The 13,057-nt window shown below is 49.0% G+C and overlaps 1 pseudogene; it reads left to right on the top strand.

Annotated features, from left to right (window-relative positions):
- The first annotated feature begins 1,388 nt into the window (after nt 1–1,388).
- LOC111755826 (zinc finger CCHC domain-containing protein 8-like) lies at nt 1,389–12,715 on the top strand (annotated as a pseudogene).
- The last annotated feature ends 342 nt before the right edge of the window (nt 12,716–13,057 follow it).

Here is a 13,057-nt window from a genome sequence, read left to right as displayed (position 1 = left end):
CCCTCTGCCTTCTTGCCTTGGAGCCACCAACTATGAACTCAAAGCTTTACAAACTGTGAGCCAAAATAAACTTTCCTTCTTTAACTCGTGGGTGTCAAGTATTTTGTCTGAACAACAAGACAATAACCAAGAAAGAATTCCTTAAACTTGCTCACAATCAAACAGTGTATTTAAAATAATTCCTTACTCTAGAATGTTACAGAAATCTTCATAGTGAGTAGTGACGAAACAGGTTATGTACTGGTGATGCTGAAATTGGCTCAGTTTGGGGTAAAAGTATGTCAGAGAGCAGAGTCATGTTCATGCCCTTAAACTCCATAATCCATATGGCATTCTGGGAGAAGGAGGTATCTGGGATGTTGCTGATCCCATTATCTTTTATAGTATTGAGACTTTTTAAAGTATATTGCACCCTTCAAAGCAACTTTTTAAAATTATGATTTCTAAACTATATAGCAACAGAGCAATTACAAATAACATTGAGTTTTTCAAAAGCAGAATAAATGTTCATACAGTATGGTTACAATTTTGTATAAAAGGTACACAGGAAAGCAAAATGCAAGAGACACGGTGAATGGCATTAGTTAAAATGGTAGAATTGATATTGTATTTTTACACGCATTAGCACGGCTTGATCCACTTGGAACTTAAAACTAAAATTCTTTTTACAAGCAAAGAAGAGTTCAAGCTTTTCCTCTCGGTAGTTTTAAGGGATGGCTTCAGAGGGCCCCAAAACCCACATGATTTTGACTCATCTGAATCAGATTCTCAAGAGCCCTGGTGCATCAGGGTGATGCTGAATGCTGCATTTGCACAGCTCAGGCATCCAGAAGGCAGCCCAGGGGTCCACACTGCCACAGCCCATGGCACAGCATCTCGAGATGCCTGCGGTCAGCACACAGCAGCAGGAGCTGGGCTCAGGACCAGGCCACACACCTCCAAGCAACGCCTGAGTCCCGAGGGCCGGAGGTAAGAAAGGGCAAGGACAGCCCCAAACCATCCCTGCATGTAGCAGTGTGCACACACTGCCCTCCACAGAGGAAGTGGCCGCAGACTTGAGCACCCGTGGCTTCCTTTTCCTGAAAAGGAGACATTTCTCCCGGTTCAACTTGAAGCCCACCCAGTCCTCCTGAGCATGGGCCTCATCCTCTGTCCTGCAGGCCTGTCTGCCACATATTTACAGCAGTTTTGAATCAGCAGTGTATCCCAAACCCACAGCACTGACAGCAGCAGACTTCAGACAGAAGTGAGAACCAAGTGATGCACATGGCAAAGACCAGCAGAGACACAGAACTGTGGCCGCCAGCAGGTACACAGTGGTCCCTGCAGCATGGAGGGAGCCCATGAGACCACCCCACTGAAGCCTGTCTTCACCCAAATGTCTGGCGATGTCTCCTGTAAACACTTTCGAGGAACAGCTGGAGGGCCCAAGTGTGAGTCCCAGTGCCACAGCTGCTGTGTGATCTTAAACCAGGCCCACAACCTTTCTGAGCCTCAGCTGCTTGCACATTTTAATCTTCCTAAACACCTGGATGCCCTGTTGTGAGGAAGAATTGGGGCTTTTCTCAGGGATCTAAACCCAATCATGCCACACTCATCCACACAAAGTGGCTTTCCTGTCTCAGAACCTCATCAGGACGCTGGAAGGGAACCTGCACAAGAAGTGACAGTGTGTTACATCTGTGAAGTCCAGAGTGCCAGCATGACAGGAGCCTCAGGGAGTTCAGCCATGTGGACCCCTTCACCTCGGTCCCCCACAGGAGGCGCTCCAGTGAGGAAGCCATTTCCTCGCCTTCACGGCAGTCCTCCCATGGCCACACAGTGAGGTACCTGCCTTTGGGGTCCTGGATAGTGTCACAGTGCTGCCACTGAGCTCCAGGCACGGGTCCACACATAAGAAGTATCAGAACAGGCTGGCCTTGCCCTTCCTTGAAATCAGGCCTCTGGGACTTGGTCAGCCCCACGCTGACCTCAGGGAAGAGCCTATTTCCTGTGCTTCCATTCTAGGCGCTGGGTTATCTACAGAACTGGCTGTGAGCTGAGCCTGAGCAAGTAGGAGGACTCCCTCCACACAGCTTGCTACCCAGGTCCTCGACGTAGACCTGCAGGGACGCCCAGCTCCATACAGGAGAAACACAGCTGACCAGGTGGCCAGGGTGACCAGGAGACCTGATGAAAAAGAACGTGGCTTCAGTTTTCCCCCTCACATCCAATCAGGGCCCTCTCCTACTGTGAGGGGCGCCTTTGTGCAGATTGAATAGGCACCAATGGGGCTCCTGGAAGTCCTCTGTACCCTCAAGAAAAGCCTCTCTAGCGAGCCAGTGGTAGAGCAGCCCAGTCTGGAAAAAAAGTGTCTGCCTCAACTTCCCTCCTAAACAAACTTATTGTGTTGGAGTTCTCAGACAAATCAGACAAGAAAGGCTGAACAGAGAAAACACACACATTTATGCTGTTTACTCAGGTAAGGGTCAAACCCTAGCAGCCCAGAGCCCAGGGGGCTGGGAAGGAAGAGGAGCCTGGGCCACAGGTGGCAGGGCGGAGCATTTTCCAGCTCAGTGCTGGCCTGCAGAGTTGGAATTGGGTCTGCTGCCTGCCAGGTCTTTTGGAGAGACATGATGCCACTCTGTCCAGTTGGGGGACTGTGATCTGGGCTCCAGTTGCTCTGGACACTGTGGTAATTTTCCTTTCTGTTTTTCAAAAAGGACAGAGGTTGGAGGCTGGAGGCCAAAGGAATTGAGATGAGGAGACCAGGGACCCTGGGATGCAGTTTCTTGGAAAACACCCTAGGAAAAAAAATGCTTCTGTCACAAAACATCAATGCCAACCAGATGTCACCGATTTTTTTTTTTTTTGCATGTGTCCCTTAACAGCTGTCTAGAATATCAGCTTAAATTATTCACCACAAGCACACACTTTCTGTTTGTCCCCAGATAAAGGGATTTAAAATCCTGTTTGTCGATCAGGGATGGGGAAAATTGTGGACTGGATTTTTCTACACCGGGAGGCAGGTGACACCCCCTCTCCCCGACTGCTTCAGTCCTGGGGACAGGGTTTGAGGCACAATGCCAGCTCTGCCAGGTAGGCTTCAGGTTCCCCTGGCCCTCAGAGGCACAGTAGAGGAAAAGTTTATGTGTCAGTCAGCACGATACCAGCAAAACCTGTGACCCCTGCATAATGGGGCACAACTGGATTCTTGTCTGAAGCCTTTGTGTCCTCCCACACTAACTGTCCTGGAATGTCCACTGGTCCCAGGAGCAGTGTTGCAGCCTGGCTTAGGAGTACCACCTTCAACCTCATTCCTGTGCTGTGAGCAAAGCAGGCCTTGGGAAACACTGGCTAAAGGAGAACCTGCCTCACACGTGCTTTGAAAGGTCCATCTGACTGATGGCAAAAGGGCCAATGTGGGTTGTATTGTGTCACCCAAACATCACACCATCCTGTGACTCGTCGGGCACCTCATTGGAAACAGGGTCTTTGCAATTAGTTTTAAGGAGGGAAAGGAAGCTACACTGGACTAGCCTGGGCCCTAAATCCATCAAGTAGCCCTATAAAAAGAGAAGAGACGCAGAAGAACCCCATGGAGGTGGAGGCAGAAGACGAGGCAGTGCATCCACAAGCCAAGAAAGACCAAGATTTAGCCTCCATGGGACAGATCCTCTCCTGGCCTCAGAGCCAGCCTTGCCCACTCCTGACCTCAGGGGTCTAGTCTCTAGAATGATGGGAGAATGAATTTCCACTGTCCCAGCCCCTACCCAGTGGGTTCCTGAGGTCACATGTGTCCTTGGGCAGACCCAGTTCTGGTTGTTTGAATTAACTGGAAAATTTCTCACCTCACTTCAAGTGAGTGAACAGCAGGAAAAGACAAGAAGCCAGGAGAATTCACAGTTGGAGAACTGGCCCACTATTGGCTGCAGGACATAAAGACCACCCTGCTGGTAGTCTGCATAAAGAGAAGGCCAATAGAGATTATAGCTGAGATTAGGGGTGTGACAGGCAGACTTCCAGAAAGCAAGCTCTTATTCCATGAAGGTAATATGTTTTGGGGTCTTCAAAATGCCTGTGACCATTTTGGACCCTTGTGGTCCTGCATGGCCCTCCCGCAGTCGGTCCTTCGGCACTTGTTCTTACAGCGCTGAAAAAACAAGGCTGGCCTTCCACTGGCACGCACATCCCAGGGCCTGTACCTGAGCACAGCTGCCTATGGTAGGTGAACATGTCTGTCACCCTCTCACTGGAGAAACAGCTTCTCCGACTTAAGTCAGACATTTCAGCAGGTGCAAAGCATAAGTGAAAATCAAGAGCACAAGTTCTTGGTGTTTGGCAGCTCACATCTGAGTGGTGTGGGGCCCCAGAACCCTGCTGATGGTACAGATTGCAATTTGCAAACACAGAGCCTGGTTTTATCTCGCGTTGAGGGAATCGGCACACTGCACACCTGTCTGTGAGCCATAACCGCTCCGCGGTGAGCAAGCACGGGCCCAGCCCAAGTAATTCAATAAATATTTGTGGAGTGAGTGAGGTGAGCACCGCGACCAACCCAGGAGCTGCCGTGTGTCACGGCTTGCTCAGAGCATGGCCCCCAGTGATGCTGGGAATGCCATCTGAGAGCAGGTTAGGAGCCAAGGTCACCCATCAGAGTCTGGACCTCCACCTTGACCCTTATCCACCCCATGGGATGCCATGTGAGGTTTGTACAATTTACACTCCCCTGAGAGCCTGTCCCAGCCCAGGTTGCAGAGGAGCCTACAACGCATCCCACAGTGATGATGCCAGCAGGGACCAGATGCTACTTAAAGCCGCTACAGGGGTGGGTGGCTACAGTTTTCCCTCTGCTTTGCCGCGGATCAGCTCTGTGGGCCCTGGACTCAGCTGTCAAACTCCAAAGCTATTCCTGCAACAAGCAAAGCTAAAAAAAGAACCACTGATATCGCAAAGCGAAATACTTCTGAAAATCCTTGGTTTCCCCACAGAAAACATATCTGACAGAAGGAGAGCTGTGAATCAGCCGCAGCTGCTCCCTGCACCTGTTAGCTATTTCCCCTGCCATTTTGGAGAAAGTCACACAGTTTTCCTGAGAAATGCCTGGGATTCAGGTGCAGTTGAAGGAGATGAAGGGACACAGGACTCCCCAGCAGTACTGGCCCCCAGAATGCCACCAACCAGCACCCCTAGACCACTTAGAAAAGAAAAGGCATCAGCAGGGCCCGTGCTGAGCCTCAATGCATTTTCTAGTTGAGAGATCTGGAATCAGCATGTTCAAGGCACCGAAAGCACAGGTCCACAGCCAAGCATTGACATCAGCAACACGCTGGGTGAGGGCCAGCCTGGCAGGCCTCTCTCTGTTCAGCACCCGAAGTCCCTGCCTGCCATCTCTGTCAGTACCATGCCACTATGACCCATCACCACAACTGTGGCACCAAGCAATGCGAAGCCCTGGGGCAAGAGTTCCGCAGGCCAGGAACTCCACAGGCCTCCTGGCTTCGAAGCCCACCGGCGCCAGGGCAGGGCCTCTGCCTTCCACTGCCGTTGGCTCTGCGCCTTAACTCACTTCAAGCCCCTCCTGCCTCTGCATACTGGCCCTGATTCTGTCCTCATGCCTCGATCTCCCACTCTGGCCCTTGTGCCACCCGGTCCTATGTGACTGTGCTGGGCCACCAGGAGGACCAGGGGAGGCCCTCATCTCAAGGTCCTCAATTTCATAATACCTGCCAAGTGCTGTTGCTAACCACAGGAACTTGTTCAACAGCTCAAGCGGTACGGTGTAGGCATCTCTCTACATGCCATCGAGCAGCGTGCAGTTTTGCTAATTTCCTCAAAATGGAGTCATTCCTGCCATCTTGTCCCATCACCCCTTCCTCACCCCTTTACTAGGTTACAGTCTTTCAGAACTGTGCACAATGGGTGGGATGGGGAGTCCCTCTCAGCCGTATTTTTCCTGCAATGTGCTCTACAGTAGGCTTGGAGAAGGGTTTACTAACCTGACACACTGTGCTGAGGACTGAGAAGGTACAGGCCCAGCTCAGAGCAGGGGAAGTCACCATGCGGAGGCAGTGAAACAAAGGTACACGAACCCTTGGGGAACACTCAGGCCATACTTAAAGTACTGCTGTCAGGAGGGCGTAATGAAGCATGCCTGTAAGCCAAGAACTCAGGAGGCGGCTAGGCAGTAGAATTAGGAATTCAAGGCCAACCTGTCTCAAAAAATAAACACACGCCAAGAAAAGAAAAAAAAAAAGAGGGGGGAGGGGAGAAAAGGGGAGGGGGGAAGAGAAGTGCCAGGTGTTGTGGTACACACCTGTAACCCCAGCACTCAGGAGGCTGAAGCAGGAGTATCATCACGAGTTTGAGGCCAACCTGAACCACTTAAGGAGACACTGATTCAAAAAGAAAAGCAATACTTCCATCATGAAATATGACCCTGACCTTGACCTCCAAAACTATGAATCAATATAAATCTCTCTTTTTGTTTAATAAATTTACTCTGCCACAGATTTTTCTATAATTATAGTAACAAAAAAGACCAAACCAGTTCAACAGGAGTCTTGAAGTTCTCTGTACGAATCACAGCGGCCTCTTGTGCGATGAATGAACTAAGTCCCTGCTAGACCCACGTGGCTTACACGCTGGAAAGAAGGGCTGGCAGAGACGCACCTGCAGGTGCCCAGCTGGGGCACATGAAGGTCAGTGCAGGCGAGGTGGTGACCATGCTGCTGCAGGCAACAGGAAGACCAGCAGCAGGCAGCAGAGGGTGCGTGGACCTCAGTGCCTGTCCTCTGCCCCTCCACAACTGCTGGCCCTACTAAAGGGCAGCACAGGGTTCATGGCTGGGAGAGGGCAGATGACCATGAAGCCGCATGATGCTCAACACCCATGGGTCTCTCCAGGCGTGTGGATGCAATGAGAGGCTGACACATCAGTCTGCCTTCGAGGCTCGGAAACCCTCCCGAGGGCTGGGAAACAAGCAAAGCAGAGGCAGGGAAGCTAAACACATGGAGGTGCACAATCCGAGGCCTGGCCTGAGCAGCACCATTGACGAGATGCCCCCTCGCTTGCAACAAGAGCTCCAAAAGCATAGAGAGTCTGTGGAACTAGCATGCGGTCACAATTAAAATCTCTTTGTGGAGATTTCTGACAGGCTGTCATTGTCGTCCCTCTTGTCTGGTGGAAATAGCATAGGAGCAGGTGTTCAGTTTGGGGCACCAACATTACTAAGTGGGATGGCCCAGACCTGGGTCAGTCTCTGTAGATGGACCTGAAGTTGTGGCCCCTGTGAGATGTTGTCAGCTCCTACCTGGAGGTGAGCAATGCAACAGTGCTGGCCACACAGGTCATCGATGCCTTCATGGGGTATGGATGCCTCAGCCCCACCTGAAGCCCTGCCAGCTCCTGCTAAGCACAGGAGGAAATGCAGCCACCTCTTCTGTCCACGACGGCAGTGAGGATGGCTCCACAAGTTCCCCTCCCTCTGTCTGCAAGAACAAGTGATGGTCTGCATCACAGGTAACTGCTGACCAAGCTGCATCCCTAGTCTGCTGGGGACACACCTGTCCCGATTTGCTGGCTGGTAACAGTGTGCAGTGCTGCCTCTAATTGTCTGCAGACACTGATGGTCACGTCCAGGAGACTTCTCTGTCTGTTCAGCTTCCTCTCTCAGCCATGACTTTGCATGCTTCAGGCTGAGCTCAAGTGGACCTGAAGCCTGGCTTTTGGTGGAGATACAGGCTGGTCATGCAGGTGAGAAGCGCTGAGCATGGGGCATGGGGGTCCTTCAGCCAGGGCTGACACTGTGCGGGTGTGTCTCCACGAGAAACGAGGCTAGTTTCTGGGAGCCTCGGGGGAGAAGACGGAGCCTCAGCCTGAGCTCACAGTACAACCACTATCATGAGCTGCAGGGATGCCAATTGACCACCAGCATTCCCACCAAGGTGTCCAGCCTCCTGGCCTTTCCATAACACTAATGCCCACTTCGAGGTGCTCACTGCAACAAGCACCACCCTCCAGCAGGAGTGGGCATGGTGGCTGGGATCTAAACATAACCAAGGTGAAATGAGTCAGGTCCCAGCACTTCCTCCAGCCAGATGGTCTTTCTGACTCACATAGAGGGGTGGGGGTGTGGGTAAGCAGGCGGGGAAGGGAAGGGCAGTGAGGCGAAGAGGAAATGCTAGAAACTGTGCCCAGAATAAATACTGATTAGTGCTGAGGTAAGTTACTTCATATTTTTTGTCTAGCATCTGTATTTTGAAGATAGATAGGACAGGAACAAGTTTATACACACGGTCCTCTGTATCACTATGGTCACATGTCGGTGGCCACTGAGCCTAAGCCATGTCCTCAGTATCTGCGTCTTCCCCCCATCTGGTCCCTATTCACCCATACTCTCCATCCTAGGTGTCAGCCCATGGTGACAGTTTCATCACTGCTACTTCACAAATAAGTAGCAGTGGGTGAGGAGGGCCCAAGGGACTGCTTTCTGGTCTTCTTAGAAGCTGTTGGGGAGTGACTCCCAGCTCCACCAGCCCTGGCCTCCTGCTTTCAACCAAGTGGGAGCCTGCACACCAGCAGGTGGCTGTGGACTGTCTACCATTACACACAGCCTTAAAGGGGAGAAGAGTCCAATAAAAGTGAAAATGTAGGCTTCAGGGCTCAGGAAGAAAGAGCTGGAAGAAAATAATGGAAGCCAGTAGCTTCTGCAGTGGGGATTTCTCCAGCGGAAGCTGAATCAGCCTTCAAAATAGACAGGAGATATACTGTGTGGACTAGGTCCCATCTTCCCAAATGGGCAGAGATGAGGTGGGAGAGTCCCTGTCACCTGTCCTGCTCTTTGGAGTTCATAGGACAATCCTGCCACACATGCGAGCCTGTACTGTTGGCTGTGGAGATTACATCTGTGATCACATGGGCAGTAGGAGATTGTCCAGAGCCTCAAGCATGATTTCAGCTGCCCTGATGGAGGAGCAGGTCTCACAAGTCTACGAATTTCCCCAAATCCATCCCTCCAAGCACTTACCATCTGTGCATCTTACTGTAAATAAATCATGCCTCAAATAGCATTGATTTCAAAAATAAAAACAAAACTAGAAATGAAGAAATCCCAAAACAGTGTTCTTCAAATAGCTTGAGGGGGTTGTGGAGGGGATATGAAGGGATAGTCTGTCTTCTGGGTAGCTGCTCTTCAGCTCTTGGGAGCAGGAACAGAGCTCTAACAAGACCAAGCCTTTACCTAAGCATGCAAAGATACAGTCTTTCTGTGCCTCCTAAGAAGGAAATCATTTACACTGATCCAAGTGCATTATAAACTTGTGGTCATTAATTGTGATATGTCAGCTTGAATGGATTAGTGGAGAATAGTTCAAGATGTGTCTCTGGATGATTAACATGTGGACCAATAGCTGAGGAAGAAAGACCCACCTAAGTTCAGGTGGTGCCAGCCAACACACCAGCAGCCTCAACGAAATAAAAAGAGAAAGAAGGACTCTCCCCCTTGCTTCTTCAGAAGAGCTCTGATCTTCCCCCTTGCCTTTGGACACTGGTCCCCAGTTCCTTCTGGCTTCCAGTACAGACTCCTTAGCTTCCCGACACAGACTCTTTGGCTTCTTGAGATAGATTCAGACTAGGCCCTGCAGTGAGCTCCAAGCCTCTAACTCTTGACTGGACCCTCCAGCTCTCCAGTGCACAGACAGCCATTTTGAATTCCCCCACCCCTGGTTCCATAGATGGCCACTGTAAGCCCGTATATACATTCTATATGTTGTAGTTTGTTTAAATGTCCCCCCAAAGCCTCATGCAGTCATGGGAGGTGGACCTATCTAGGGCTGCTGAGTCTAGCATTTGTGATTGATTTATTATCTAGTGCTGAGATTGGCAGTGTGAGTGCTGCACCTGCCCTGGGGTGGGTGCTGGCATACAGTGTAAGGGAGGGAAAGGGACGTGATTCACCCTTTTTGTTCTTTTCACTCATTGCTTGCTGCCACCATGAACGGCTGCCCCTTCATCACACTCTCATGCCTTGGAGCCAGCTGTGTGTGGACCGAAACCTACAAAAACTGTAAGCTAAATACACCTTTCTTTCCTTCATTTTGGGCATTAGATATTTTGTCTCAGCAATGAGTGAAAAGTAACCAAGACAGTATATAATATTAAATCTGTTCCTCTAGGGAACCCTTGGGAAGACACCAGCTAAACAGACAGAAAGGTCTCCATTCTGTCAAACAGAATTAAGACAACTTTGACTTATGAAATTGGCAAATGAATTTTTAAATCACAGAATGATGAAGAACAGCTGAGAAGATATAAATTGATACAAATTTCCTGTCAGGGGTTCATTATTGTAGATCACGAATCTTTAAAATGTTTATTTCTTTTGATAAAGTGACTGCCCTTCTAAAAACTTGTTACAATGAAAAGTAAGAGATAATTAATGCAACTACATGTATGTTCAATTGTTAGATTGGCAATCTTTGGAAATAATCTAAATGTTGAATAGGGAGATGGAAAAATTTGTTGGGATACAGTTAAAGAATAGCTTATTAACAATCTTTCTCCAACTGAGATTTTTGCCAGCAGCATTATAAATATTGAGCCATTCTATTTATTTTTGTTGATTTGAATGGCAAATTTTAAAGTCAGGGTCTTTTTGTAGGGCTTGATGTAGGCCAAGGCAAAAGATCAAAGGAAATGCCAGAGTTTTCAGGTGGGTGAAGAGAGCCCAGAACACATTGTGCTCTAACCTGAGTTTTCTGATCTTGGTCAGGAAAGTCAGAGGATTATGTGAAGCCCTCTGTGCTTCCAAGGGAGGAGAGCTGACCCTGCGGTCATCAGTAGTATACACATCCTCACCCCTCTTCAGGACAGGCACAGGTCTCACGAATCCTATAGGTCACTACGGGAAGTGTTGAACAAATACAAGCACACATATACCCCATGCACTCATGTGGACTCACACACAGAGACACACACCACATACATGTGTGCGCACACACAATCGATACACGTCTGAAAGCGGTCACCACCTGCCAGTGAAGCCATCAGGCACTGCCTCAGAAATGAGGGGCGGGAGAACCAGAGATGGAAAGGACTGAGTGGATCTTCTTCCCTTCTCACTCCTCAGGACAGCAAAGAGAGAAGCACCTCTGGAAACACCGCTAATCCCATCAAAAATGGGATGTCTCAGCTCACTTCCTTTCAAGTGAAAGTGCTCCTCAAATCTTTCCCACAGCCCAAAATGGCAGCAAAAGTGGATTCTTGTAAGCTGGAGCTGTCCAAGGAATTGGATTCCCAAGGAGTTGCCCCCAAGACATGTTTACATCTACTGCAAGGATGCCAGAGATGCCAGAGTGGATTCGGCAGTGCAGGAAAACCATCACGTAACATCTCACCAAGAAAACCGAAGACTGACTTGACTGTAGATTTTTGTTTTGTTTTCTTTTTCCTTTTTGTTTGTTTGTTTTGGGGGATGTTTTATTTTGCTTTGCTTCAGGCTTTGTGTTTTTGTTTCGGTTTTGGTTTTGCTTTGATTCTGAGACAAAGTCTCACTACATAGTTCAAACTTGTCTTCACCTTACCACGTAATCCAGGCTGACCATGAACTCACAGTGAACCTCCTGCCTCAGCCTAACAGTGCTGGAATTACAGGTGAGCACCGCCACTGCTGGTTTATCAATTCTATTTGTGAACATTATTTCAAAACAAGATCATAAAGAAATAGAAGTATTTGTATCAAATTTGGTAAAAAGATAAGAGAAACAGCAGAAATTGTTGTGAAAGACTTCCTCTAATTATTTGCCTCTGCCATCCTGTATGGTGTTAGAAAAGAATCATAAAGTTTAATAGTCCTGCACCATTAGAAGAGCAAAGGAGAGTTTAGTGTTGTAGGAAGTGTCCTATATTTTGCTAATTTTTGCCTTGAAGAAGAAGAGTAACCACTAGTAAAGTAGAACTCTCAGCTTACCAAACACCCAAGTACCAGCAAATCTTTACCCACATTGCTTCTCTAGAAAAGTAGGAAATACTAGTAAAGGCATAAATGTTGAAGCCTCACTGTTTCACTTGTGGGTCTGAAGAACATCAGATGAGAGGTGGCCCAAAGCCCCCAGATGCTGCTCAAATAAGTAAAAAAGAGAAAATAGTATGTGGAGACCTGCAATGAAACCAGCAGTCAGAATTTGCAGCAGTGGTCCGATACAGGAGAAGTAGAAGAAAGAGTTTGAAGGTTCAAGCCAAGTGAAGAACGTCAAGACACACTGGGTGTTATAAAGAATCTTTCCCCCTTTATCTATTTGGTATGCCAGCTGGGATACCTACCAGCGTAGCTCAAAGAGCTGAAGTGGAGAATCTGGGCTTTTATTCTCTGATAGAAAAGATAATGCTGATGGAGAAACAGGAGCTGGAGAAATGTAACAGAATAAAAGTGCCACTTGTAAATGAAAAACAAAAAGTGTTACAGTCTCTGGAAACTGGTAAACTATCCCGGTTCTAACCTACCTCCTCCCAGAGGAGCTCCAAATGAGTGAAGATGTCTTGTTACACACCAGTGAAGGCATGTCAGCTGAAGGACCTGATTGCCAGCTAGCTCAAGTCTAACTCCCAAGTGCTGAGGGTAAAGTCCAGAAGTGAGCAATCTTCACCACAGTCCAGTTCTGGTAGTCCAGCGCGGCACTGCATTCGTGTGTGGACACGCCCATGGTTCTCAGAGGAGGAACTTTCCAGTGGCCCCTGACACCCTACCCCAGAGACCCCTTTCTGCTCATCTTTAAACTCTGCTCCCCAGGGGCTACCCACCACTGACCTCCATGACTGGCCCTAGACCCAGGCCACAGTCACAGCGGTGGACAAAGACACACAGATTCTAACGGAGCTCGAAAGGCAGTTAAGGTGGACCTGGGTGGTGGGGGACAGGTAGCCTATCAACAGCAACTGGGGCTTGCCGTAGACACGCCTCTAACTGCAAACCCTGTCACCTTGTAAACATCACCATATGCAGATGACCTTGTCCCAGAGAGAAAACACCAAAAACCAGTAGTGGAAAGGCCTAAGATGCAGACATTCACACAAAGCCAGC

Source organism: Cavia porcellus, unplaced genomic scaffold (genome assembly GCF_034190915.1).
Source record: "Cavia porcellus strain 051 isolate PalLab524CR breed Dunkin Hartley unplaced genomic scaffold, mCavPor4.1 scaffold_7, whole genome shotgun sequence".
Lineage (NCBI taxonomy): Eukaryota > Metazoa > Chordata > Mammalia > Rodentia > Caviidae > Cavia > Cavia porcellus.
This window is presented reverse-complemented; position numbering and strand designations above follow the sequence as displayed.